Genomic DNA, 27014 nt, shown 5'->3' on the forward strand with positions numbered 1-27014 from the left:
CCAAACGAAGGCCTAAGTCTAGGCCCTGTTCAGGTAAGCCAAGAGTTTGGCAGTACTGAACTTGTATGCGTCATAATTCTTAGCGGCACACCAGGTGAAGTAAGAATTCCAGACCCTATAATAAATCCGAGCCGAAGCCGGTTTACGGGCTTTCAACATAGTTTGAATGACCGCCTCAGAGAATCCCTTTGCCCTCAGAACTAAAGCTTCAAGAGCCACGCCATCAAAGCCAGTCGGGCCAAATCCTGGTAAACACAAGGGCCCTGAACGAGGAGGACGCTCTATCGAGAGACCCTGCAGGTCTGAGAACCAATGCCGTCTGGGCCACGCTGGAGCTATCAGAAGTAGTATTCCTCCTTCTTGCTTGAAATTCCTTATTACCCTGGGCAGGAGTAACACTGGAGGGAACACATATGGCAGCCGAAAGTTCTGTGTAATTGCCAAGGCGTCCACGAACGCTGCTTGAGGTTCCCTTGTCCTTGCTCCGAAGACCGGAACCTTGTGATTGTGTCGAGATGCCCTCAGGTCTACATCTGGTAGGCCCCACTTGTCCACTAGGAGTTGAAAGACTTCTGGATGAAGGCTCCACTCTCCGGCATGTAAGACCTGGCGACTGAGGAAGTCCACTTCCCAGTTGAGGACCCCCGGAATGAACACTGCTGATATGGCTGGCAGATGGCTTTCCGCCCATAGAAGAATCTTTGACATTACCATCACTGCCATGCAGCTTCGAGCGCCGCCTTGATGATTTATGTATGCCACCGTGGTGGCGTTGTCAGACTGTACTTGAACAGGACTATTCTGTACCAGAGGCAGGGCCAGTTTCAAAGCATTGAACACTGCCCGCAACTCCAGAATGTTTATCGGGAGTAGAGATTCCTCCTTGGTCCATCGACCCTGAAGAGTGTTGCTCGAACACCGCGCCCCCACCCTGCAGACTGGCATTCGTTGTTAGAAGGACCCAGTTGGAGATCCAGAATGGACGACCCGTGCTCAGTTGCTGGTCCTGTAGCCACCAGGTCAGTGACAGGCAAACCTCCAGAGTCAAGGAGATCATGCGAGTCCTGATCCGGTATGGCAGGCCGTCCCATTTGGAAAGGATTAACCTCTGCAGAGGGCGGGAATGAAATTGAGCGTACTTCACCATGTCGAAAGCAGACACCATGAGGCCTAGTACTTGCATCGCCGAGTGTATCGACACACGTGGGCGAGAGAGGAAGCATCTTATCTTTTCCTTAAGTTTCAGGACTTTCTCCGGAGACAAGAACAATCGTTGGTTGTGGGTGTCCAATAGTGTCCCCAGGTGCACCATGCTCTGAGCAGGGACCAGTGAGGATTTCTACCAGTTGATGAGCCACCCGTGGACTTGCAGGAATTGGACCGTCAGTTCCAGATCCGGTGAGGAACCTCTGGAGAGTTCGCCAGGATCAACAATTCATCCAGATACGGCAGGATCCTGATACCGTGACGGCGGAGCATAGCCGTCATGACCTTGGTGAAGATTCTCGGAGCCGTGGTCATACCAAAGGGTAAGGCCTGGAATTGAAAGTGTAGGTCGCCAATAGCAAACAGCAGGTATTGCTGATGCGATATGACAATCGGAATATGCAGGTAAGCATCTTGTATGTCCAGGGATACCATATAGTCCATGGGCTCCAAAGCCAGAACAATAGAGCGAAGAGTTTCCATACGGAATTTGGAAACTTTCACAAATTTGTTCAATGACTTGAGGTTGAGAATGGGCCGGGAAGACCCATTCGGTTTTGGAACTAGGAACAACGTTAAATAGTACCCCTTTCCTCTCTGAGCCAGAGGCACTGGCACTATCACCCGTGTCTAGGAGGGATTGTACCACTAAATGGAGAGTTTTTGCTTTTACCATATCCGAAGGGATGTTTGTTGAGCAAAACTGGTGAGGGGGACGTTTCTTGAAAGAGATGGCGTATCCGTGAGTGACGACTTCCTGTACCCAGGCGTCCGAAGTGGTCTGTAACAATACCTGAGCAAACCGCAGAAGTCTGCCTCCCACCCTGGGGTCCCCCAGGAGGAGGCCCGCCCGTCATGCAACAGGCTTGTCCGTTTTGGAAGCAGGCAGATGGTCAGCCCAGGAATTTTTAGGTTTGGGCTTAGTGGATTTGGAAGTGGGAGCCTGTTTCGGGTACGCCTGACCCTTTGCTTTACTTGGAGGTCGAAAGGAACGAAAGGAAGTACTTTTAGCGCCGAAGGATTAGTACTAGGCAGACATGCAGTCTTAGCAGATGCCAAGTCAGCAACAATCTTGTCGAGATCCTCCCCAAAAAAGGATGTTTCCCTTAAAAGGGGATCACCTCCACGGTCATTTTAGAGTCCAGATCTACAGACCAGGACCGAAACCAGATGACCCGGCGAGCCAGAATGTAGTAGACGTTTTGGCTGCCAGGACACCAGCATCAGATGCCGCCTCCTGAATATAATGAGAGGCTGTAATAATATATTAAAGACACTGTCTAGCATTATCAGGAAAATCAGACGGTAGTTCTGCTTCAACTTCCTGAACCCAGGCTTCAATAGCTTTTGCAGACCAAGAAGCCGGAATAGTGGGCCTATGCACAGACTTCAAGCAACCCTCCACATGCTTATCTGTCAGTTCCTTCAAAGAGGTGACGGTAGTGACAGGCAGAGCAGATGACACCACCAGACGCGCGACTTGCGAGTCCACCGGCGGTTTCCCAATTTTTACTCAACTCTGCAGCGAGGGGATAACGAGCTAGCATCTTCTTAGACAGAGAGAATCTCTTTCCTGGATACTCCCAGGATTCCTGACGTATGTCAACAAAATGGTCAGAATGGGGTAAAACTAATTTAGGGTCAGAATGGGGTAAAACTAATTTAGTAACCTTCTGACGCTTGAATTTATCAGGTTTCTTAGAGGTATTAGTAGGCTCTACTTCATCATCAATTTGAAGGATCAGCCTGATAGCCTCCAAGAGGTCAGGAACATCCACGTGTGTAATAGATTCCCCATCAGAAGCATCTGCATCAGTGTCTGAGGGGTCAGTATATGCGCCATCTTCATCGGATGAAGTATCCAAAACATGTGTGGATTGTGAGGAAGTAATGGCCCGCTTAAAGGACTCCTTGGTCTTAGGCAGGCGAGGGTTAGGTTTTTGTTTTGCCAAAGACGGATTTAATTGCTGTAACTGAGAAGACAGTTTATATGCCCATGGCGGATTAACTGCAGGGACAATATGTGGCTGTAATGACATAGGAGGTCTCACAGGGGGCACAAGTCTAGTTACTAGCGTAGTCAGTAAATTAGAAAAGGCAGGCGGGTCTTGGGGTGCCCTTGGTGCTGCAGACTGACTGAGGGGTACAGAACCCCCCGGTACCTGAACCCTCAGCTGCAATGTTTTCCTCTGAGCAATCAGTGGCGTCAGCAGTGCACGGTGCAGGATCAGCCATGGATCTACCACCCTGTTTAGCAGACATTGGCCCTCATTCCGAGTTGAACGCTCGCTAGCTGCTTTTAGCAGCAGTGCACACGCTAAGCCGCCGACCTCTGGGAGTGTATCTTAGCTTAGCAGAAGTGTGAACACAAGAGTAGCAGAATTGCTACAAACCTACTCCTATCTTGCGATCACTGCAGTCAGTTTAGTTCCTGGTTTGACGTCACAAACACGCCCTGCGTTCGGCCAGCCACTCCTGCGTTTTTGCCTGGCACGCCTGCGGTTTTTTAGCACACTCCCTGAAAACGCTGTGTTGCCGCCCAGAAACACCCACTTCCTGTCAATCACACTACGAACACTCGAGAGACTGAAAAACGTTGCTCGAGCTTGGGTAAAACTACAAACTTTTGTGTGAAAGTACTTAGCGCATGCGGGATGCGTACCATGCGCATAAATGCTGTTTTTTCACCTAATCGCTGCGAAAAACGGCAGCGAGCGTTCAACTCGGAATGAGGGCCATTATTTGTACAACGTAACCTTAGGGTGTAATAGTACAATAAAAGCAGACAAAATACCTGACAAAAACTCCCTGTATAGCATGACTGCAAAGCAGAGCACAAACAGAGAATCTAAGAGGTATATGGTGACTGAAACACACAGAAAAATACCAAAGTAGTATATCCTTTGAGACACTATCATATGAGAACCCTGATGCACTTAGCCCCCCTCAGGGTACAGAATATAGGGATAGCATCTATATATGCGAGATACACGGAATATAGACCACACAGCAGCAATTGGCACACAGTCACGGGTACAATGCAGAAATGATTACCAACAATAAAACTGCACTGGACTAGCAATACTAAGTAACAGGACTACCAAGTAAGGATAGAGATATATATAGATAGATATCTTATATATAAAACAATGCCCAGTAAAGACTGGATGTATATCACAGGGTACTTGTACTACATAACCCTGAAGTTATGCACTTTCTTAACTAACTGTCTAAATGACATGTAGAATACTTAAGTGTCCTATAAATGCACAGCGCTGATGATGCAGGCGGCTTTACAGAGGAGACATTGCCCAGCAGTCCCAGAATCAGCTCAGCATGTGTGTAATGGCGCCCAAACGCTGACAGGGAGTGAGGGTGAGAGAGATATGCAGCTCCAGGGCGGGAACATTTGCAGTAAATGGTGCCTGGGGCTGGGGGAGGGGCTACAGATCAGAGCCTTATCCCCTTGGTTGATTCTATTTCGGAGTGGGAGAAGGGACCTGCTGACGTATCTAGGGGAGGAGACACGTCACCAGGGGGAGGAGCTACGGGCGAACAGGGTACCCGAAAAGTACCCTTGCGGGCTCGCTTCGTTCGCCACGCTTCGGGCTCGGTGGCTCGCTCCGCTCGCCACCTGATTACTAAAGGTAATAGTTGGTGGCGTGGATAGTAGAGGAACTATCCCGCTGGCCTAGCTCCTCCCCCTTATGTCGTAACTCCTCCCCCAGATGGAAAAGGTCCCTTAGCCCACTTTATTCTAGCATTTACCTTATCCCCTTGCTGGACTTCACCACCGGGTACTGCTGGGCCTATTTGAAACAGTTTTTAATAAATCCGACCTGTGCCCCTTGCCCTGGTGGTCTAGTGGGGTCCCTGTATGGCCACAGTGTCCATGCCAGCGAGCGCGGTCTGTCTCCTAAAGACCGCACCGGATCGAAATTTCAGCAGGTCCCGCCTGGGGGACCCTCTTACCTCCTCCCTGTAGATGCGGCCACGCGATCCAGGAGAGCAGCGGTGAGTGTGTGCCTGATGAGAACGGAGCCCTCCGCTGTAAGTGCCCGGCAACCAGGCCGCGGGAGTATACAGCGCCGCAGCAAGATATGTCAGACTGACATATAGCACTTCTAAGTGCCTGTTTTGCGGCCCTTGAAGTCTTCTTTCTTCAAAAAGCTCTTTTCAGGGCTGCTTAGTGCAGCCCTCCCTGTTAGCTGCCTGCACTGCAGGCACCAACTTACAAACTGAGCTCCAGTGCCTGGAGGCAGGGATATAGAGGAGGCGGCGTTATGCATCCTGGGAACAGTCAAAGCTTTTAGCCTGTTAGTGCCTCGGATCAAGATCCTACTCTACATCCCGATGTTATTCCCTGTGGAATACCAGTGTACCCCGCTGCAGAAATATGCAATAATCAGCGTAAACCATGTTGATTGCTATATCACTACAAGTAACCACTGAGACCAATAGAGGGCAGATGTTAAGATCAACTTGTAAGAGTTTTCTTTTTTAAGGCATTGAAGTGCAGGCAAATATGGACGAGATCGTCCATATTGGCCTGCATGCACAGCCGACGGGAGACCAGCGATGAACGAGCGCGGGGACGCGCATCGTTCATCGCTTATGTCTCCACACTGAAAGATATGAACGAGTACTCGTTCATTTATGAACGAGATCGTTCATATCTTTCAGAATATCGCCAAGTGTGTAGGGCCTATTAGATCGAGGTTCATTTAGGAGCGGGGTTTACTCCGCAGCTAATTAAAGGCACTGTCCGTTGTGTTTAGTTGCATAAACCCTGCGTACTAATCCCCAGAGGCAGTATATTTCCTTGCAGCCTCAGGAGCTGTGAGGAAAACCTGCGTTAAATGCACCAGTCTGTATTTAACATGCTGGGAAACCCATTAGATTCCACATTTTACATGGAATCCGTGAGTTTCCACATGTTAATCCTGGGTTTACCTTGCAGGGAAAATGCTGATTAATTGAATAGCTCCTCATGTGAAACTCGGACTATTCCACGAGGTAACCCTGCGGCCTGCACCTAATTTAGTCTCCCCCTATAAGGCCCTATTGTTAAATGTGTAAAACTATTTGATTTGGTTCTTACAAAGTTCAGTGATTTAGTAAAATATAAGTCCAAATACAGGATTATGGGGGTCATTCCGACCAGTTTGCACGCATCAGTTTATCGCTGCGGTGCGAACGGGTCCGTAATGCACATGCACGACAGGGGTCGCCGGGTTAAGTCGCTTCTAAAGAAGGATGCGGTCGCAGAGCCGACCGCAAAGCAGATTGACAGGAAGAAGGCGTTCCAGGGTGGATCCGGACCGTTGGCTGCCGTTTTCTGGGAGTGGTAAGAAAAATGCAGGCGTGTCCAGGAGGGCGGATGTCTGACGTCAAAGCTGGCTCCAGCATTGCAGGGATCGTCGCACAGGGTAAGTATGTCCGGGGCTGGTCTTCTTTTGCTCTAATTTTTTTTAGCTTAGCAGGGCTGCACAAGCGATCGCAGCCCTGCTAAGCTAAAATACACTCCCCCATAGGCGTGTACTACTTGATCGCAGCAGCAGCAAAAAGTTGCTGGCTGCGTTCAACTCTGAATGACCACCTATGCCCTCACTATTGTTAACAGTATTTTCATACTAACAAAGCATTATTGGAGAGTCTGCCTTATTGGTCATAGGTGGAATTCATAAGTTTTATTGCAGCCGCAGCTCCAGTCGTGATGTGAGCGATTCAGTTTCTGCCTCTTGGTGCGAATGCAACGGGCACCCATTAATTATCGCGGATGTCACACCCAAAATATAAGAGATTAGCCACATACAGCGGTTTATCCACTCTAAAGTTACAGTAAAGGTGCCCACAAGTTGGGCGCGGTGCAGTTAAGGCACCCAAAGGCCCTATTGTGGGTGGATTTCTGCTCGTAATTTAGGAGGCTGTGGACAAAATACAGTGTATACTAGATGTGCTGGGCTGTGAATTTAACCACACAGCTATTTGTTTTTAAAACACGAACAAAGTCGCAGATGAAGCACAACGGAATTTGACGTGAGAAGAGCTGTGCTGCTCACATCGGAGCTCCTCTTACACAGATTCAGACTCAGGGTGTTATTCAGGTTTGTTAGCAAACCAAAAAAGCACACTAATGCCATGTTGTACTGTAGGTCTGGCAGATTTAAATCTAAATCTCTCTGTACGTTACATCTGCACTGCAACATGGTTTCACCCATGTGTGCTTTTTTTGTTTTCTAACAAACCTGAATAAGGCCCTCAGTTACACTCAGATATACAAATGTTGGACATCAAACAAGTACAAGCCAGCAATGCAGTTGTTGCTCCCAGATCTTTTATTTATGCAAAAAAAAAAGGCTATTTGTTGTGACTTGATCAATAATAATGTATGAGAACACATCTGTATGTACTCACTTATTCTTATCTTGAGGTCCTACCAGCCAGTGCCAGATTTCCCACTTGGCACGTCAGAGCAGTTGCTGATTGGGTCGTGGGTGAGTAGTCGCGGGGAGGGGTATTGGGGAATATGGCTGTAGAGGTGGCGTCGTTGGGCGCCCAGGAACAGAAGGGCAGCTGGCTGGAGGTGCTAGTGCCAAAGTGCTGCCATAAAGGGTCTGTCAACTTATAAGAGGACTATCTGGTGCTAAGTGGCGAGGAGGATGCCATCCGAGGCATAACCAATAGTTCCTAATGGGGGCCTGGCAGTCCCCGGGAGGCTGCAAAGACTCACCGAGCTGCTGAACAGGTGCCCGAGGCCACTGGCAACATAAAGTGGGAGGAAAGGGTGGTGAAGCAGGAGCTAGGGTGAGTGTAGTATGCTGGGAGTTCTTTGGGCAGGTTGGGGTCTCCTCTACTGAAGAGTCACCTGTACTAAGGGGGGGGGGGGGGGGGGGTTTGACCGTGGAGGCCGAGTGTAATTGCAAATTGGGTCAGCTAATGTTAATGTGACTTGGGGCGGCCCGAGTCCTACATCGGCATCTGCTAATGGCCCTGTACCTACATATTGTTTTCCACAGAGGCATTGTGGTAGGAATAGGATTCCTGTGCTATTCCAGTTTAGTAGTGCTCATAGAATGATTCCCTGTTATTTGGATGGGAATCTTTGTTGGGTTTATCGTTTTGTAGCATCTTCAGCAATAGTATGTTGTATGTTCTGAGGTTAGTTGGAAGGGATCCGGTCTCTAGGTAGACTACTATTGGTCAACAGTAACTAGGTCGACAGGGTCTCTAGGTCGACATGAGTTTCATGATTTTTTACACCTTTCCATACTTAACGATCCACGTGGACTACAACTGGGAATGGTAACTTGTGCCGAGCGCAGCGCTAGCTGAGCGAGGCACCTTGCCCGAAGAATGGCGAGCAAAGCGAGCCATGCGAGGGGACACTGTGCACTAATTGGGGTTCCCGGTCACTCTACGAAGAAAACGACACAAACCCCCCCACCCACAAAAAACCTCATGTTGACCTTTTGCTCTGTCGACCTAGAACATGTTGACCTAGAGACCCTGTCAACCTAGCATCCCTATCGACCAATAGTGGTCGACCTGGACACTATCTACCTTCCATACCACACTGCAGTTGGAACTAGATGAATGCACGTGGTTTGAATTAGTTTTTGACTAGTTTCATTTTCATGTCAGGCGCTTTTCTGTAAACATTCACTAAGAATAACTGAGGAAGTGAAGGATGTGAAAGATTAAAAACATTCTCTACAAGGCAAATTATATTGCTGCTAAATAAATACTTGATAACTCTATTTAGGGAAATATTGTGACAGAAGACAATGACTTTGGGGAAAAGGAGAGCTCTCCTCTTTCCCTTCCTATACACTTTTACAAGGTAGAAACAAAAAAATCCATATGTAATACATATACTGTAGGTGTGGTACAGTGACAAAATGTACATATTAGACAAGAAAAAAAAGTTGCCTATCACTGTAAAACATGTCTGCTCCTTTCCATCTATGTTGAACTCTTCAAGCAGTTCAACAGTGTATCTTATAATGTATACATTTTTCACAAGTATGACAGGGTTTCTATTAAACTCACAGATTATTCTCCATAACCCCCCACCATTACAGATCATACGATCTTTACCAATACACAGAAAATAAGAATTTACTCACCGGTAATTCTATTTCTCGTAGTCCGTAGTGGATGCTGGGAACTCTGTAAGGACCATGGGGAATAGACGGGCTCCGCAGGAGACTGGGCACTCTAAAAGAAAGATTAGGTACTATCTGGTGTGCACTGGCTCCTCCCTCTATGCCCCTCCTCCAGACCTCAGTTAAGGAAACTGTGCCCGGAAGAGCTGACACAACAAGGAAAGGATTTGGAATCCAGGGTAAGACTCATACCAGCCACACCAATCACACCGTACAACTCGTGATAACCATACCCAGTTAACAGTATGAACAACAACTGAGCCTCAGTAACAGATGGCTCATTTTATTATTATTATCATCATCATCATCCTTTATTTATATGGCGCCACAAGGGTTCCGCAGCGCCCAATTACAGCGTACAAATGCACATAAAAAAAAAAATAGGAAAACAGTGACTTACAGTTGAAGACAATATTGGGACAAGTACAGGGCAACTAAGCATAACTACACCAGTAAACATAGAGATAAGTTCCAGGTGGTCAAAAAAACTGTGGGATCTGGGCAGTTGAGGATTATTAAAGTAAGAAAAGTATAAGCACATGAGGTTAGAGGGCCCTACTCGTGAGAGCTTACATTCTAAGGGGCTCATAACAATAAACCTTTAGTTAAGTAATAACTATATACATGTATTGCAGAGAGTCCGCACTTGGGACGGGCGCCCAGCATCTACTACGGACTACGAGAAATAGAATTACCGGTGAGTAAATTCTTATTTTCTCTGACGTCCTAGTGGATGCTGGGAACTCCGTAAGGACCATGGGGATTATACCAAAGCTCCCAAACGGGCGGGAGAGTGCGGATGACTCTGCATCACCGAATGAGCAAAGGCAAGGTCCTCCTCAGCCAGGGTATCAAACTTGTAGAACTTAGCAAATGTGTTTGAACCCGACCAAGTAGCAGCTCGGCAAAGCTGTAAAGCCGAGACCCCTCGGGCAGCCGCCCAAGAAGAGCCCACCTTCCTTGTGGAATGGGCTTTCACTGATTTAGGATGCGGCAATCCTGCCGCAGAATGAGCTTGCTGAATCGTGTTACAGATCCTGCGCGCAATAGTTTGCTTTGAAGCAGGAGCACCCAGCTTGTTGGGTGCATGCAGGATAAACAGAGTCAGTTTTCCTGACTCCAGCCGTCCTGGCTACATAGATTTTCAAAGCCCTGACTACATCTAGTAACTTGGAGTCCTCCAAGTCCCGAGTAGCCGCAGGCACCACAATAGGTTGGTTCAAATGAAACGCTGATACCACCTTAGGGAGAAATTGGGGACGAGTCCTCAATTCTGCCCTGTCCATGTGGAAGATCAGATATGGGCTTTTACATGACAAAGCCGCCAAATCTGACACACGCCTAGCCGAAGCTAAGGCCAATAGCATGGCCACTTTCCACGTGAGATATTTTAGTTCCACGGTCTTAAGTGGCTCAAACCAGTGGGATTTCAGGAAACCCAACACAACGTTAAGATCCCAAGGTGCCACTGGGAGGCACAATATGCAGCACTCCCTTAACAAACGTCTGAACTTCAGGCAGTGAAGCCAGTTTTTTGAAAGAAAATAGATAGGGCCGAAATCTGGACTTTTATGGATCCTAATTGTAGGCCCATAGTCACTCCTGACTGTAGGAAGTGCAGGAATCGTAACCCTTCTTGGTAGTAACTGGGTTAATATCAGAAATGTGCAATACATTTTTCATTGCAGTAATCATGCATCGGATGGCTGTAGTAGACTGTGCATTTGTCTCATCCTCATCCACACTGGAGTCAGACTCCGTGTCGACATCTGTGTCTACCATCTGAGCTAGCGGGCGTTTATGAGCCCCTGATGGCCTCTGAGACGCCTGGGCAGGCGCGGGCTGAGATCCCGGCTGTCCCAAGGCTGCTGCGTCATCGAACCTTTTATGTAAGGAGTTGACACTGTCTGTTAAGACCTTCCACATATCAATCCAATCCGGTGTCGGGGGCGACACCACACTTATCTGCCCTTGCTCCGCCTCCACGTAACCCTCCTCATCAAACATGTCGACACAGCCGTACCGACACACCGCACACACACAGGGAATGCTCTGACTGAGGACAGGACCCCACAAAGTCCTTTGGGGAGACAGAGAGAGAGTATGCCAGCACACACCACAGCGCTATATAACACAGGGATTAACACTATAATGAGTGATTTTTCCCAATAGCTGCTTAATATATATTATTTGCGCCTAAATTTATGTGCCCCCCCTCTTTATTTACCCTTCTTGTATCAGGAATACTGCAGGGGAGAGCCTGGGGAGCTGCTTCCAGCGGAACTGTTAAGGAAAAATGGCGCTGGTGTGCTGAGGAAGAAGGCCCCCGCCCCCTCAGCGGGGGGCTTCTCCCTGCAGTTTCTGACTGAAAAATGGCGGGGGTTTTACACATATACAGTCACAGACTGTATTATGTGTATTTTTATGCCAAAAGGTATTTTATTGCTGCCCAGGGCGCGCCCCACCCCCCCAGCACCCTACAGTGACCGGAGTGTGTGGTCTGCAGTGGGAGCAATGGCGCACAGCTGCAGTGCTGTGCGCTACCTTAATGAAGACCGGAGTCTTCTGCCGCCGATTTCATCTCCTTCTCTTCTGTCTTCTGGCTCTGCAAGGGGGACGGCGGCACGGCTCCGGGAACGGACGATCGAGGTCAGGCCCTGTGTTCGAACCCTCTGGAGCCAATGGTGTCCAGTAGCCTAAGAAGCACAAGCTAGCTGCACGCAGGTAGGTTTGCTTCTCTCCCCTCAGTCCCTCATAGCAGTGAGTGTGTTGCCAATAAAAAAACCTAACAAATACTTTCTTTCTAGCAAGCTCAGGAGAGCCCACTAGGAGCACCCAGCTCTGGCCGGGCACAGATTCTAACTGAGGTCTGGAGGAGGGGCATAGAGGGAGGAGCCAGTGCACACCAGATAGTACCTAATCTTTCTTTTAGAGTGCCCAGTCTCCTGCGGAGCACGTCTATTCCCCATGGTCCTTACGGAGTTCCCAGCATCCACTAGGACGTCAGAGAAATTAAAGACAAATTACAGAATGTGTACGTAAGTAACACAATCATTAAATTGATTATTAAGCTTAACTATAGTAACCCATAAGATTACTAAATATCACAACAAATAATTCTACACTTTGGAGAGTATATAGTATCTTTTTTTTATGCAGTCCTTTTGTTTATTACCTGTTATTTTGGACATTTATACATGACTTTACAGTGTAAATACTGTATATTGTATTGCACTATTGTGATCTTTGTTGTAAGTTACGTGCCATTCGAATGGAAATTTCCCCCATGGCCATTGCAAGAAATAAGGGAAGCATATATCATTACTATTTTATCATTAGGATACTTGGTTATTTGTGCCTGTTTTGTAAGTATGCCCCGTGTGCCCAATATTACACTTCTCTGAAACTTCTAGCTCCTTTTGGTTCCCTGGTAGAATGGTGTGCGTTACAGGCAGCTTTCTCTGGATGTAGACACTTCTGTGTACTTAACTATAGTACATGCACAAGAAAACAAACTCCATAAAAGTATACAGCAACACTTGTTTTAGAAAAGATTTATAGCTTCCAAACTGTAGACTGTGGCAAACATGAGTAAAAGCTTTGGCTAGGATAGCAGGCAGGCCACATGTTGCAAACAGAAAGGAAAGACGGGACAGAATAAAGGGCTCCTTATAAATAAGCAGGAAGTTCGGAGGATGTAAGTGGTGGTGACTATTAATTAAAACAATATTTAAAGGCTGCATACAAGAAAGGGCAACGCCTCAGAAACATTATGTCCTTTTCTATGTACGTACACACACACACACACACACACACACACACACACACCTCATGGGGATGAGTCACTAGCTATAATACCTTTGCACAGCACTTCATGCATACTTTAGATTTTTTTAAAAACATTTTTTGGGGGGGGGGGTGGAGAAGAGTTCTTGGCTAGCACCAGCTACATAGAATTATCTGTGGGTGTGCTTCGCTTCTGAGATGTTGTGATGTGTAATGTCAATAAATAATATCAATGTCAACTGTGTTTCTATTTCCTGGGACAGGGTGCACCACAATGTTTCCATGTCACCACAACAGACACACAATGGTCAGGGCACAGCAAAAAGCTCCCACGTCATTTTAATTTGCTGTGGATACCAAACATTGTGAAGCATTTTTTTTTTTACTGGGCTAAACCAGATATAATAAGTGGGTGTGGCTGGCTTTAAAACTTAACAGCACATGACAAAAGAAAGTCCCCCAAAAATAGGATTTTAAATACCTACTGGTAAATCCTTTTCTTGTAGTCCATAAGGGATATTGGGGACACATTAGTATGATGGATATAGACGGGGTCCACAGGAGCCAGTGTACTTTAAATTTCTTCAACTGGGTGTGCTGGCTCCTCCCCTCTATGCCCCTTTCCACAACTGGGTATCCTCATTGGCCAGGGTATCAAACTTGTAGATCTTCACAAAGGTGTTCTTCCCCGACCAGGTAGCGGCTCGACATAGTTGCTAGGCCGAGACTCCACGGGCAGCCGTCCAGGAAGAGCCCACCGATCAAGTAAAGTGGGCCTTTAGAGACTTAGGAACAGGTAAGGCTGCCGACACATAGGCCTGTTGGATAGCAAGTCGAATCCAACGAGCAATGGACTGCTTTGAAGCAGGGCAACCCTTCTTCTGCGCATCATAGAGCAAGAATAAGGAATCAGTCTTTCTGATCCGAGCTGTACGCTTGACATAGATCTTCAAGGCACGCACGGCATTCAATGCCACCGAAGGAGCAGAAGCGTCAGAACAGGACGGAACCACAATAGGTTGATTCAGATGAAACAACCTTCGTCAGGAACTGCTGTCTAGTCCGGAGCTCTGCTCTGTCCTCATAAAAGAGAAAATACGGACTTTTATACGATAAGGCCCCCAATTCTTAGACACGTCTAGCAGAAGCCAGGGCCAGTAACATCACAGTCTTCCACGTGAGGTACTTTTAGTCTACAGTCATCAGAGGTTCAAACCAGGAGGACTGTAGAAATCGTAAAACCACATCTAAATCCCAAGAAGCCCCTCTTGCAAGAATGTCTGAACTTCAGGCAGTATAGCCAACTACTTTTGGAAGAGATGGAAAGACTAAATCTGAACCTTAATGGATCCAGGAAGTAAGCCTTGATCCACTCCAGCCTGCAGGAAACTAAAAAAAAATCTTCCCAAGTGAAGATCGGCAGATGGATATGTGCGTTCCTCGCACCAAGAGACTTATCTCTGCCAGATATTATGATAGTGTTTTGACGTCACAGGTTTTCTGGCTTGCACCATAGTGGCAATGACCTTTTTGGAAAGTCCCTTGTGAACTAGGATGTTCCGCTCAACTTCCATGACGTCAAACGAAGCCACCGTAAGTCCAGGTAGACAAATGGTCCCTGTTGAAGAAGATCTATTATGAGTGGTAAAGGCCAAGGGTCTTTTACAGACATGTCCAGAGGATCCGCGTACCCCACACTCCGGGGCCTATCAGAATTGCTTGTACTTCTTGATGCCGGATCCTCTTGAGCACCTTTGGGATCAACGGAATCGGAGGAAATATGCGAGTAATAGGAGCAAAGTTTCTTGTTGAGGCGAGACGCCATCATGTCGATCTGGGGGCAACCCCACCGGTCGATGATCTGTTGAAACACTTGAGGATGTAGGCCCCACTCCCCTGGGTGGAGATTGTGGCGACTCAGGAAGTCCGCCTCCCAATTGTCCACTCCCGGAATGTAGATTGCGGACAATGCTAGTGCATTTCTTTCCGCCCAGAGGAGTATTCTTGATACTTCTCGCATGCAGGCTCTGCTTTTGTCCCTCCTTGTCGAATGATGTAGGCCACAGCCGTGGCGTTGTCCGACTGAAACTGGATTGCTTGATCCCGGAGCAAAAGGGAGGCCTGAATCAGGGAATTGTAGATAGCCCGAAGTTCCAGGATGTTGATCGGACCACCTGCCCTGGAACTGCACTCCTTGGGCGACAGCCCCCCATCCTCTCAGACTCGCATCCGTCGTGAGGAGAATCCAATCCTGAATTCCGAAGCGCCGACCTTCCTGGAGATTGGAAGACTGCAGCCACCACAAGGGTAAAATCCTGGCCTGGGGTGACAGTTGAATCACCCTTAGATGGGAACCGGACCCCTTGTTCAGGATTTCCAGATGAAAGGGTCTGGCATGGAACCATCCATACTTTCCCAACAATCTTATGCAAAGATGAATGGAAACTCGAGTCGGTCGGAGAACCATGTGAACCATTTCCTGGAGAGTTCTCACTTTGTCCTCTGGGAGGAACACTTTCTGTGCTACAGTATCCAGTAGCATTCCCAGAAACAGGAGCCGCTGAGATGGCTCCAGGTGGGACTTCTGTAGGTTGAGGATCCACCAATGGTGTGACAGAAGGTGTATAGTGCGATCTATATGCAGCAGTAGGAGCTCCCTGGAACCCGCTTGTATCATGAGATCGTCCAGGTAGGGGACCACGTTGACCCCCTGGACCCCGAGCTGGACACCCTTGGAGCTGTAGATAGGCCAAAGGGTAACGCCTGGAACTGGTAGTGATCATTCAGCAGGGCGAACCTCAGATAGGCCTAATGAGGAGGTCAAAATTGGGATATGGAGGTAAGCGTCCTTGATATGCAGGGACACTAGGAATTTCTGACATTCCAGGCCTGCGATCACTGCTCTCAAAGATTCCATCTTGAATTTGAAAACCTTTAGGTATGGATTCAAGGACTTCATATTCAAAGTTGGCATCACAGACCCGTCTGGTTTTGGCACAATGAACAGACTGGAGTAGTAACCTTGTCCTTGCTGTTGCAAGTGTACTGGAAGAATGACTTTTGTCTTTTATAACACCACAATAGCAAAGTGTCAGTAACCCCCGAATTGGCTGCACTGATCTTAGTATCATCAGCCAATATTGGAGGCGAATGAGACACAGTGCATATTGACTGGCTTAGTCTATATTTCCATAGACTAGCATTAGTAATGGTCTCTCAACACGCATATAATGCTATAGCACATGCGTGGTAGCAGAACCACGAAGTTTGCTACATAGTCTTGCCTCCTATACTTTCTGTACTCTTTTCAACACCAGAGCAGGTAGAGTGTCAGTAGCTCTCTCATTGACTGCACTGACCCCAGGGTCACAACCAAAAGCAGAAGTGAATGAGACACTCTCCGTGGATGCTCTGGCACTGTCTATGACTCTAGAGACTGGCATAAGTAAGGGTCTCTCACCACGTATATAATGCAGCAGCACATACAAGGCAGCAGAACCATGAAACATGCCACAAGGTCTTGACAAACTTTTGCTATTGTCATTCATAAATTGACTCTCTACTATTGAGAGGGCTAAGGCCCGTTGGAGTTCATAGATCACCTGTACCTTTTAAATTGTTATATGTTGTACTGTATGTATTGTGTTTATATTTTGCCTTTTTAGATAGAGTATAATCTCCAAATAATTTTAATTATTGATCTATAATAAAAGTTAAGTCTTAATAAATTATCTTTCTTTCTTTTCTCCCCCCCCCCCCCCCCCTATTATTGATCCAATGGTGTAGCACACGCATTTAACACCAATTGAGTGCCCCATTCTAGGAGAGTTCTTGTTTACCCCCTTTGGTAAAGTTTTGTGTTATAGAGTAGACTAGTCTTAAACTGGGTACACATTACACAATTTGTGGTGCAATCACAGTGCCTGCAACCACTCTGCATGACCATCATGTAGTGTGTACACACAAATCCTCGTTTCATGAATTGTATGGTCGAATCTTCCCATCTGAACACCAGACGGGATGATGAGACGTACATTGCAGGGAGATTATACTATACATATAGCGATATATATTAATATATTGTTTTCTATTACCAGTTATTTATATAGCCACACATATTCTGCAGCGCTTTACAGAGAGAATATTTGGCCATCCACATCAGTCCCTCCCCTAGTGGAGCTTACAATCTATGGCCCAAATGTATTAAGCCTTAAAAAGAGGTAAAGTGGAGATGCATAAAGAGTATTAAATGACCAGCCAACCAGCTCCTGTCATTTTTCAAACACAGCCTGTGACATGGCAGCAAGGAATCTGATTGGCTGGTCATTTATCACTCTTAATCCGTCTCCACCCTATCACTTTTTAAGGCTTAATACATTTGGGACTGTATTCCCTACCAAACATACGCACATATACACACTAAGGTTAATTTTTTGTCGGGAACCAATGAACCTATTATTTTTGGAGTGTGGGAGGAAACTGGAGTACAGGGAGAATATACAAACTCCATACAGTTAGGGCCCTGGTGGGAATCAAACCCATGACCTCAGTGCTGTGAGGCAGTAATGCTAACCATTACACCATCCACAACATATCATTGTACGGTGAATAGTGCAGTGTATACGAGGACAATGTATCGGTCCGTCATGAGATTGGCAGGACATCAAAGTGTGTACCTAGCTTTAGTTTGAGCATCTGAAATGGAAATTAGAGTGCAAGCTCTCATGAAGCAGGCACTTGTGATCTTGTAAACTTTCCCTGTAAAGCACTGTATACAGGTTGAGTATCCCTTATCCAAAAGGACACATTTTTGGGTCCCTTACTGAGAGATAGATAGAGATTTTATATATATATATATATATATATATATATATATATATATATATATATATATATATATATATATATATATATATATATATACACATATACATATATATAGATACATATACACATATATATAGATACATATACACATATATATATATATATAGATACATATACACATATATATATATATAGATACATATACACATATATATGTATATATATATATATATATATATATATATATATATATATATATATATATATATATGTATATATATATATATATATATATATATATATATATATATATATATATATATATATTTATTATCTCAGTAGGGTACCCAAAAATGTGGGATTTTGAATTTTGGATAAGGGATACTTAACCTGTAATATGTTGTATGCCAGTATTACCCATTATTTGTTTATAGCCTATAAAGAAAATTATATTTTGTAGTCAACTTTAATATTCCCTCAAAAGGGACAGTTTGCCTCAAACAAACAGATCTGAATTGAGGGATTTGACTGTAAAATTCATTTTGTTAGTTTCCAATTTACAGAAATGTTTCCTTTGTCCAGAAATAGGAGTAAGTTTACAACATCTTTCCTCACAATCACAGTCCACACTGCCTAGGCTCATAGCTGTCCTGCTTGTGCTGTATTCTGCTACATTCAACTTAAACATACGGAATCTATTCTGTACTAGTTTCGTGCTACAGATTACTGTAAAGGACAGCTATGAATTCCCTGCTTCTATTTACCTCTGCTCCCATATTTCTCCTAAAATGAGACTGCTAAACTCCAGCTGTTGCCATTCGTAAACTATTCCCTGACCCTTACACCCTACTTAATTGAGCTTATGGGGCAAAATGTTGTAGAAACACATTGGCAAAGCCGATCAGGTACAGCAGAACAATCTATAGGTGCCGCACATTACAAACTCCCCACAAATCAGACACTTACTGGGTTTCTCATCTTTTCGGTCTAATGTGAAATATGATAAGGTGAACTGCGAATACGTTATGCATAGGAAATCATTAAACAGCAAATACTGGACACGGCTTATTGGTCTGAAGGATGTCCTCCGTGTAAGTGACACCCGCATGGCATGCACAGGGGCTGCACATGTTAAGGCAGAAATTCCATTATCACGAACAGCCTTAATTATAGCTAAATATATCCTGGGCAGATGCTGGTTATTGGATAAGGAGCATCGTGCAAGAAGCAAGGTCGCATCAGTGGCTGGAAGAATGATGAATCCATTCATCTTCATTACTTCATGTTAGCGGACACAGTGCAGAGCTGGGCGCGCACACACCCACAGCCTGGCACCTACAGGGCACTATACAGTCTTACACCATCCCCTCACTGGCACCAGGTACACAACTTATGCAGCGAGCGCGCACTTTATAAAGCTACATCTATCTATATACATATGCTAGCGCTATACAGAGGGAGAGCCGGAGTTCCTACAGGTCCCTAGTGCGATGCTGCCACGCCAGGGAACACTCCGTGATAATTAATACGACGAGGCCGGAGAAGGAAGACGCGATCACGTACCCGGTGCAGTGGTGGTGGTGCCCGGCTCCCGCTCTGCCAGTCCCTGGCGCTGTCTCTGTGTACACTGCACAGCTGTGGCTGCTGCTGCCGGCGAGAGCGGGGTATATATATACAGACGTCACTCAGGCAGGATAGGGGGGAGGAGGGGAGGCAGATTCCGCGGAGCTCCAACTACTACGTTAACTATATGTGAACTATGACAAGAGGTAGAGATGCCAGTAACTGGCCCGGATAGTTCACCGCCCCCTGTGGCCGGGATACCCCCGCCCCCACTGGCAGCCCCTGTGCCCGGGTTACCCCTGCCCCTCCCCTTCTTGAGCTCAGTCAGTGTGCTCACCTGCAAGTAGTGACTGGGCGCGAAAACTACTACTGTGTGCACTGTACTGTGTGTACTGGGTGTGTGTGCATGGAAGGGGGAGGTCTGATGACACGGGTGTGGGAATTGCATCAGCACTACGTATCAGACTCACAGGCTATTGCATCAGACCGGACACAAAAGTTGTGAAATTAGCAAAGTAGGCGGGTCAGGGCGGAGTAACGCTCAGAGTCAGCGCCCGTACAGGAGGTGGGAGGCTCAAGGAGGTCTGTGTCTGTGACCTGTCACATAAGGAAAATATATATTCACTATACTTAGCAAAATACCACACAGTCTACCTGCTTCCTGGGACTTAGAGGAGGGACCGAGCCAGCCTCCTGAGGGTTAATGGGTCGTAATCCCAGCTGACAGGACACTCATACCCTCCAACATTTTACACATAAAAATCGTTACAAATTGGGAAAGGGGGCGTGGCTATGCCCCTTTTCCTATACTTTCAATGGAAGTTTGGTTTGTCAAAAATCGGTACAGACCATAAAAAAAAAGGTACTGTACCTGTCAAAAAGGTACAGTTGGAGGGTATGGACACTGAGCTCCTGAGGTGCTGTTTCACACACCAATACTGTGTGTGCCCACGCCAGCAGCTAGCCACAACCCTCTAACAGATGGCGAAGATCGTCAGGTGCGGTGAGTTAACACCGGGGTCTCGTTTAGCGGGTCTTGCTGCGAGCACGAGCTGCGGTGCCCGCTGCGGATTACACTGGCACAGGGCTCATGCTCTACAGTGCTCACTGTCTACTAGGCTTTGTGTGTACTGTTTTGTGTTGAAAAGCCAGTATAGACTTAAAGGGAACCGTGCGCCATTACAAGGGATGGGGCTTCCCGAAGAGCAGGACTAGAGTCGGGAAGGCGCCATTTCCTGCTGCTGTGGATCATCAAGGCTGCATGCACGCTGCTCCTCCATGGACCCACGCTGTTACAGACTCTGTACTGGTACCTGGGGGTCATAGCAGGCTGGGGGAGCACACCAGCGGTATCACTGCTGCACGTTTATAAGGTTATACACATAAGTTCACACACTGCGCTGCTGTGTTTTGTGGGCTGGTCTCCGTTTCTGTGTGTCACTCCAGAGGCTCTCTAGGGTCTGTGTGGAGGTGTTTGTCAGTGAGCTGCGCTGTATTACAGTTATATATATATGTCTGTGGACATGGTTATGTGTGCTGCTTGTAACTCTACCCCTTCTTCAGCGTGGTCCCTCATGTGTGAACAGTGGGGCAGATGTATTAACCTGGAGAAGGCATAAGGAAGTGATAAACCAGTGATAAATGCAAGGTGATAAATGCACCAGCCAATCAGCTCCCGACTGTTAATTTACATATTGGAGCTGATTGGCTGGTACATATATCACCTTGCACATATCACTGGTTTATCACTTCCTTATGCCTTCTCCGGGTTAATACATCTGCCCCAGTGTTCCTTATATCCACAGGGACACAGTTCACAGTCACCTGACTGGCTGGATAATTTTAAAAGCATGATTCAGAATGTAAATTCAGAATTAGCTGCAGCTAAAAAGGAGAGAACTGGTGTTAAAACAATCTATAGATTATATGGCAAAGGCAGCAGATACCAGAAAGGCTTCTCAGCCCCCTCTGTTGGTTTCACATAAACGCCCACTGCCACAGGTGCTCCAGTCTGATTCTGATCAGCCTGATGTGGATGATGATGATATGGATGAGGACAGCTCTCTGTCCCCTGGGGTGGAGGCCCTCATTTATGCTGTAAGAGAGGTTCTTCACATACCAGATCAGGAAGCAGAACCAGATGAGGAGTTGTACTTTAATGTTTAGACCCAAGACCTCAGCCACTTTTCCTGTGTCTTAGGAATTAAACTCCCTGGCCAGGGAGGCATGGGTAAACCCTGACAAGAAATGTAAAATTCCTCAGAGGTTTTTATCTACTTTTCCCCTCCCAGCTGAGGACAGGAAGGTATGGGAGAAACCCCCGTCTGTCGATATGTCTGTATCCAGACTGTCTAAGAAATTGGTACTGCCGGTGCCAGGGAATATAGCCCTTAAAGACCCTGCTGACTGTAAAATTGAGAGCACTCTCAAGGCAATATATACGGCAGCAGGCGTAACACAGAGCCCCACAATAGTTTGTGGGTGGATTTCCAGGGCAATAGTCAAGTGGTCCGATAATATTATTAATGGATTAGACACTCTGCCCCAGGATGAGGTCATTACTCTGCTGTAACATATGCAGGATGCTGCAATTTTTTTGAGAGAGGCTATAAAGGAATTGTGTAAGATAAATGGCCGCACTACTGCTATGGCAGTTTCGGCACGCAGAGCTCTGTGGTTACGGCAATGGTCGGCGGACGTTGATTCCAAAAAGGATGTAGAACATCTTCCCTTTACAGGTGATGCCTTGTTTGTGGACGAATTAAATAAATGGATCTCCCAGGCAACGGCGGGTAAGTCTACCTATCTGCCATTGGCTGCGCCACCTGCTAGACGTTCTCACACAGGACTCTCCTTGCAGTCCTTTTGTGTGTCAAGGTTCAGAGGCAGGGTCCAAGGGGTCTCCACCACTCCGAGATGATCTCATGGTAAGTTCCATAAACCTGCAACTGCAGCTTCCCTGGACCAGTACACCGGATCCCCTGCCATTAAGCCTTCCGCTTGACGGTTGGCCCCAGCGGCAAGGCGACTTTCAGGTTGGTGCTTGCCTTCAAGTCTTGTCGGGATCCTCGGGTGAGGGACCTCATTTCCCAGGGATACCGGCTGGAATTTCAAGCACTTCCTCCACAGATTTTTCAAATCAGGCTTACCAGTTTTGCCCACAGCAAGAGTTACCTTGCAAGAGGCTATTCAAAAACTTTTGTGGACAGGGGTGGTGGTTCCGATACCTCCTCCGTTACACAACAGGGGTTTTTACTCCAGTCTTTTTGTCGTTCCAAAACCAGACGGTTCGGTGCGACCCATCTTAAACCTGATGTCCCTAAACCCGTATCTGTGGGTGTTCATATTCAAGATGGAATCCCTGCGGCCAGTGGTGTCCGCTCTGGAGGAGGGGGAATTCCTGGTATCGCTAGATGTCAAGAATGCTTACCTACACATTCCCATGTGGCCCCCTCATCAGGCTTCCCTCAGGTTCGCCATCTTGGACAACCATTTCCTGTTTCAGGCCTTTCCCTTTGGCTTGTCCACAGCTCCGAGGGTCTTCACCAAGGTCATGGTGGAGATGATCCTGCAACTGCGCATGATGGGAGTCAACATAGTTCCCTACTTGGACGATCTCCTGATAAAACCTATGTCCAGGGAGCGTCTTTTGCAAGCATCGATCTGACGACTCGTCTGCTTACGGATCATGGGTGGATCCTAAATTTCCAGAAATCTCACCTGGGACCGACCCAACGTCTTCAGTTCCTGGGAATGATACTGGATAGGTGTCTCAAAAGGTGTTCCTTCTGATGGACAAGGCCCTGGCTATCCAGGCTTTGGTCCGCTCAGTGCTCCGTCCTCGCAAGGTATCCATACATCTTTGCATACGCTTGCTGGGCAGGATGGTTGCTGCGTACGAGGCAATCCAATATGGCAGATTTCATGCCCGGTCATTTCAGCTGGACAAATGGTCAGGGTCTCACCTTCACATGCATCAGGAAGTCATGTTATCTCCAAAAGCCTGGATTTCTCTGCTATGGTGGCTACAAGTTCCTCACCTGGTAGAAGGCAGGAATTTCAATATCCACTCATGGATTCTACTGACAACGGATGCCAGCCTCCGGGGTTGGGTGGCTGTGACCCAAGGGGCCCAGTTCCAGGGGATATGGTCAATTCAGGAGTATGCTCTGCCGATAAACATCCTGGAACTCAGGGCGATGTACAATGCTCATCTGCAAGCTTCCCATCTCCTGAAGGATCAGGCGATCCAGGTTTAATCGGACAATGCCATGGCGGTGGCGTACATAAGCCGACAAGGGGGAACAAGAAGCAGAGCGGCGATGCGAGAAGTGTCAAGAATATTCGTCTGTGCAGAGGCCAACGCAAGGGCCATCTCAGCCATATTTATTCCAGGAGTGCACAACTGGGAAGCGGACTTCCTCAGCAGACACGAACTCCATCCGGGGGAATGGGGCCTACATCTCCAGGTGTTTCAACAGTTAATCCACCGGTGGGGCTGTCCGCCGATAGATCTGATGGCTTCTCGTCTCAGAATAAGGGATCCGCAGGCTGTAGCAGTGAACGCACTGATGACACCGTGGACGTTCCAGTTTGTGTACCTGTTCCCTCCAACTACCGCTAATTCCAAGGGTTCTAAAAAGACTAAGAAGGGAAAACGTTCAAGCAATTCTAATTGCCCCGGATTGGCCTCGACGGGCGTGGTACTCGGACCTCCTAACCATGGCTCTGGAGGATCCTTGGCCTCTGCCGCTTTAAAAGGATCTTCTTCACAAGGTCCGTTCGTCTATCCTGACTTACAGCGGCTACATTTGACGGCTTGGAAGTTGAGAGGGAGATTCTAGCAAGAAAAGGTCTTCCCTTCTGTGTTATTTCCACTATGGTTCAGGCCAGGAAGATGGTTACGTCTAAACATTATCATCATATCTGGAAAAAGTATGTTTCCTGGTGTGAAAGTAGAAAGGTTTCTCCCATGGAATTTAGAATTGGTCGTTTTCTACTTTTCCTGCAAGCGGGAGTGCATATGTGCCTTCATTTGGGCTCCATCAAAGTCCGATTTCGGCGCTATCTATTTTCTTCCAGAAACAACTTGCCATGTTGCTGGAAATACAGACTTTCTTAAAATGAGTTCTTCATATGCAACCGCCCTTCGTGCCTCCCACAGCTACATGGGATCTCAATGTGGTTCTGTCCTTTCTTCTATCAGACTGGTTTGAACCCTTACATAGGGTGGAGTTGAAATTTCTTACCTGAAAGACAGTGATATTATTAGCTTTGGCGTCGGCCAGACGTGTCTCTGAATTGGGGGCCTTATCCTGTAAGAGTCCTTATTTGATTTTTCATGAAGACAGGGCGGAACTCAAGACCCGACCTCAGTTTTTGCCAAAAGTGGTGTCGGTTTTTCATGTGAAGCAACCCATTGTGGTTCCGATGTTTTCTGACGCTTCTGTTCGTCCAGAGTCCTTGGATGTGGTGAGGGCTCTGAAGGTTTATGTCAAGCGTGCTGCTCGTCATTAGAAATCTGATTCACTGTTTGTCCTTTATGATGCCACCAAAATTGGTCAGCCGGCTTCTAAGCAATCTATTGCTCGTTGGCTCAGGTTGACCATTAAACAAGCCTATATTTCGGTGGCTCTGCCCTTTCCGTCGTCTATTTTGGCCCACTTGACGAGATCTGTGGGCTCTTCCTGGGCAGCTGCCTGGGGTGTTTCGGCGTTACAGTTGTGCCGAGCTGCTACTTGGTCTGGTTCGAACACCTTTGTTAAATTCTATTGGTTCGACACCCTGGCCAAGGATGACCTTCATTTTAGTCAGGCGGTGTTACAAGAGTCTCAGCACTGTCCCACCCATTTGGGAGCTTTGGGACTTCCCTATGGTACTAAAGTACAGATCCCCAGTATCCACTAGGGCGTAAGAGAAAATAGGAATTTAATTCCTACCGGTAATTCCTTTTCTCGTAGTCCGTAGTGAATACTGGGCGCCCGCCTCAGTGCTTCGATTCCTGCTTACCTGAATAAGTGTTTAGTTGGCCCACCATTGCGGTTCCCTTATGTTGATGAGATAGCTTTGCTATCCTAGTTAGGTTGGTGTTGCTATCCTCTGTTCTGGTTAGCGCCCTCCTTTTTCGGTTATGGTTGTGTGTTGGGTTAGTGCCTCACCGCTGTTGTACCTGTTTTCTTCTCTCGTGGTATGTCCGTCTCCTCGGGCACAGTTTCCTAGACTGAGTCTGGTAGGAGGGGCATAGAGGGGAGGAGCCAGCACACACATACACACACTAAAGGTTTTAAAAGGCCAGGCTCCAGTGGACCTGATCTATACCTCATAGTACTAAAGTACAGATCCCCAGTATCCACTACGGACTACGAGAAAAGGAATTACCGGTAGGAATTAAATTCCTATTTTTGTCTTCGCTGCAGGAGTACTTAGCCCACTAATCGCCCCCTCTCCCCGCCCCTTTCCCAGACGGACATGCCACTTGACATTCGCCACAGCAGGAACTACAATGGATGGGAGCACACGCCATCAGCGGTGGCCACCGATGGTTAGCACACAGACAGCCATCCCTAGTGCAATCGGTAATGACTTGGGGTGAACAATGAGTCCAAAATATAAACAGAACATTAGCAGCATGTAAGTCTTTGATTATCCATGGGGTTAGCAGCGTATTAATGTTCACATGTGAAATGTACTAATGTGGAAGGTGGCCCCGTGTGTGGAATGGTGACCTGATGTGGGTCGGGTGTCTGTTACACTTACCGAGGGCCGTCCATCTGCTCCCCTCCGGACGCTTTGGGTTCCCCTCGAGGATTGCTCCGACTCGCTAGACGGGAATGGGCTGAGGGTCTTCCATGGTTCCTGTAAAGGGGACAACAACCTACATACACATAACAGAGAGACCCCCCTCCGGGCGAGCTCAGTGATGGGTCTTCATAGGCACTTTTGGCCTCAAACTGGTTGCCCGTGGGGTGCGGAAGCACCCAGGGTGACCCAGGACGTAAATGCCCAAACACAGGGGAGTGGTGGGGGATGTGGCGACGAACTTACGTAACACAGGATTGCTCACCAGACGCTAGCGTGACGAGCGGTATCACTTCCGGTACCTAGGATAGAAATACGCAAGAGAAGCGCCGCAGGGCGAAGGCGCACAACAGCGGGCAGGGGCTCCCGGCCACTGTACGGACTTTGCGTGCTAACAGCATACCTTGGGTGCCCGAGTGATGCCTGTGGCCTAAACAATCTAAAACCCACTAACCACTATGCAAAGAGATACCGCAGAATGCTATGCGTACAGGGAATACGATACAGGAAAATACAGTCTAACACAATCCCTACAGTCTGTGAGAATACAGTGAAGCACAACACCTACAGTCTATGAGGATACAGTGAAACAATCCCTACAGTCTATGAGAATACAGTGAAACACAATCTCTACAATCTATGAGAATACAATCTATGGGCCTAATT

The 27014-nt window shown here is 47.2% G+C and overlaps 1 protein-coding gene and 1 long non-coding RNA gene across 3 annotated transcripts in view; one reads left to right on the plus strand and one right to left on the minus strand.

The window, feature by feature from the left end:
* SLC7A3 (solute carrier family 7 member 3) overlaps positions 1-19908 on the minus strand; it is an 88572-nt gene extending 68664 nt beyond the window's left edge. The window contains exon 1 of one of the 2 annotated variants that reach the window (XM_063937127.1): positions 19888-19908. The gene's annotated coding sequence lies outside the window, so the exon portion shown is untranslated. Of the gene's footprint in view, positions 1-19550; positions 19803-19887 lie in introns of those variants that run through there. The other variant, XM_063937126.1, reaches the window with a different exon arrangement.
* Positions 1-27014, plus strand: part of LOC134948870 (uncharacterized) — a 413168-nt gene that overhangs the window by 257369 nt on the left and 128785 nt on the right. The window lies entirely within an intron of this gene.

This window comes from Pseudophryne corroboree, chromosome 8, assembly GCF_028390025.1.
Source record: "Pseudophryne corroboree isolate aPseCor3 chromosome 8, aPseCor3.hap2, whole genome shotgun sequence".
Lineage (NCBI taxonomy): Eukaryota > Metazoa > Chordata > Amphibia > Anura > Myobatrachidae > Pseudophryne > Pseudophryne corroboree.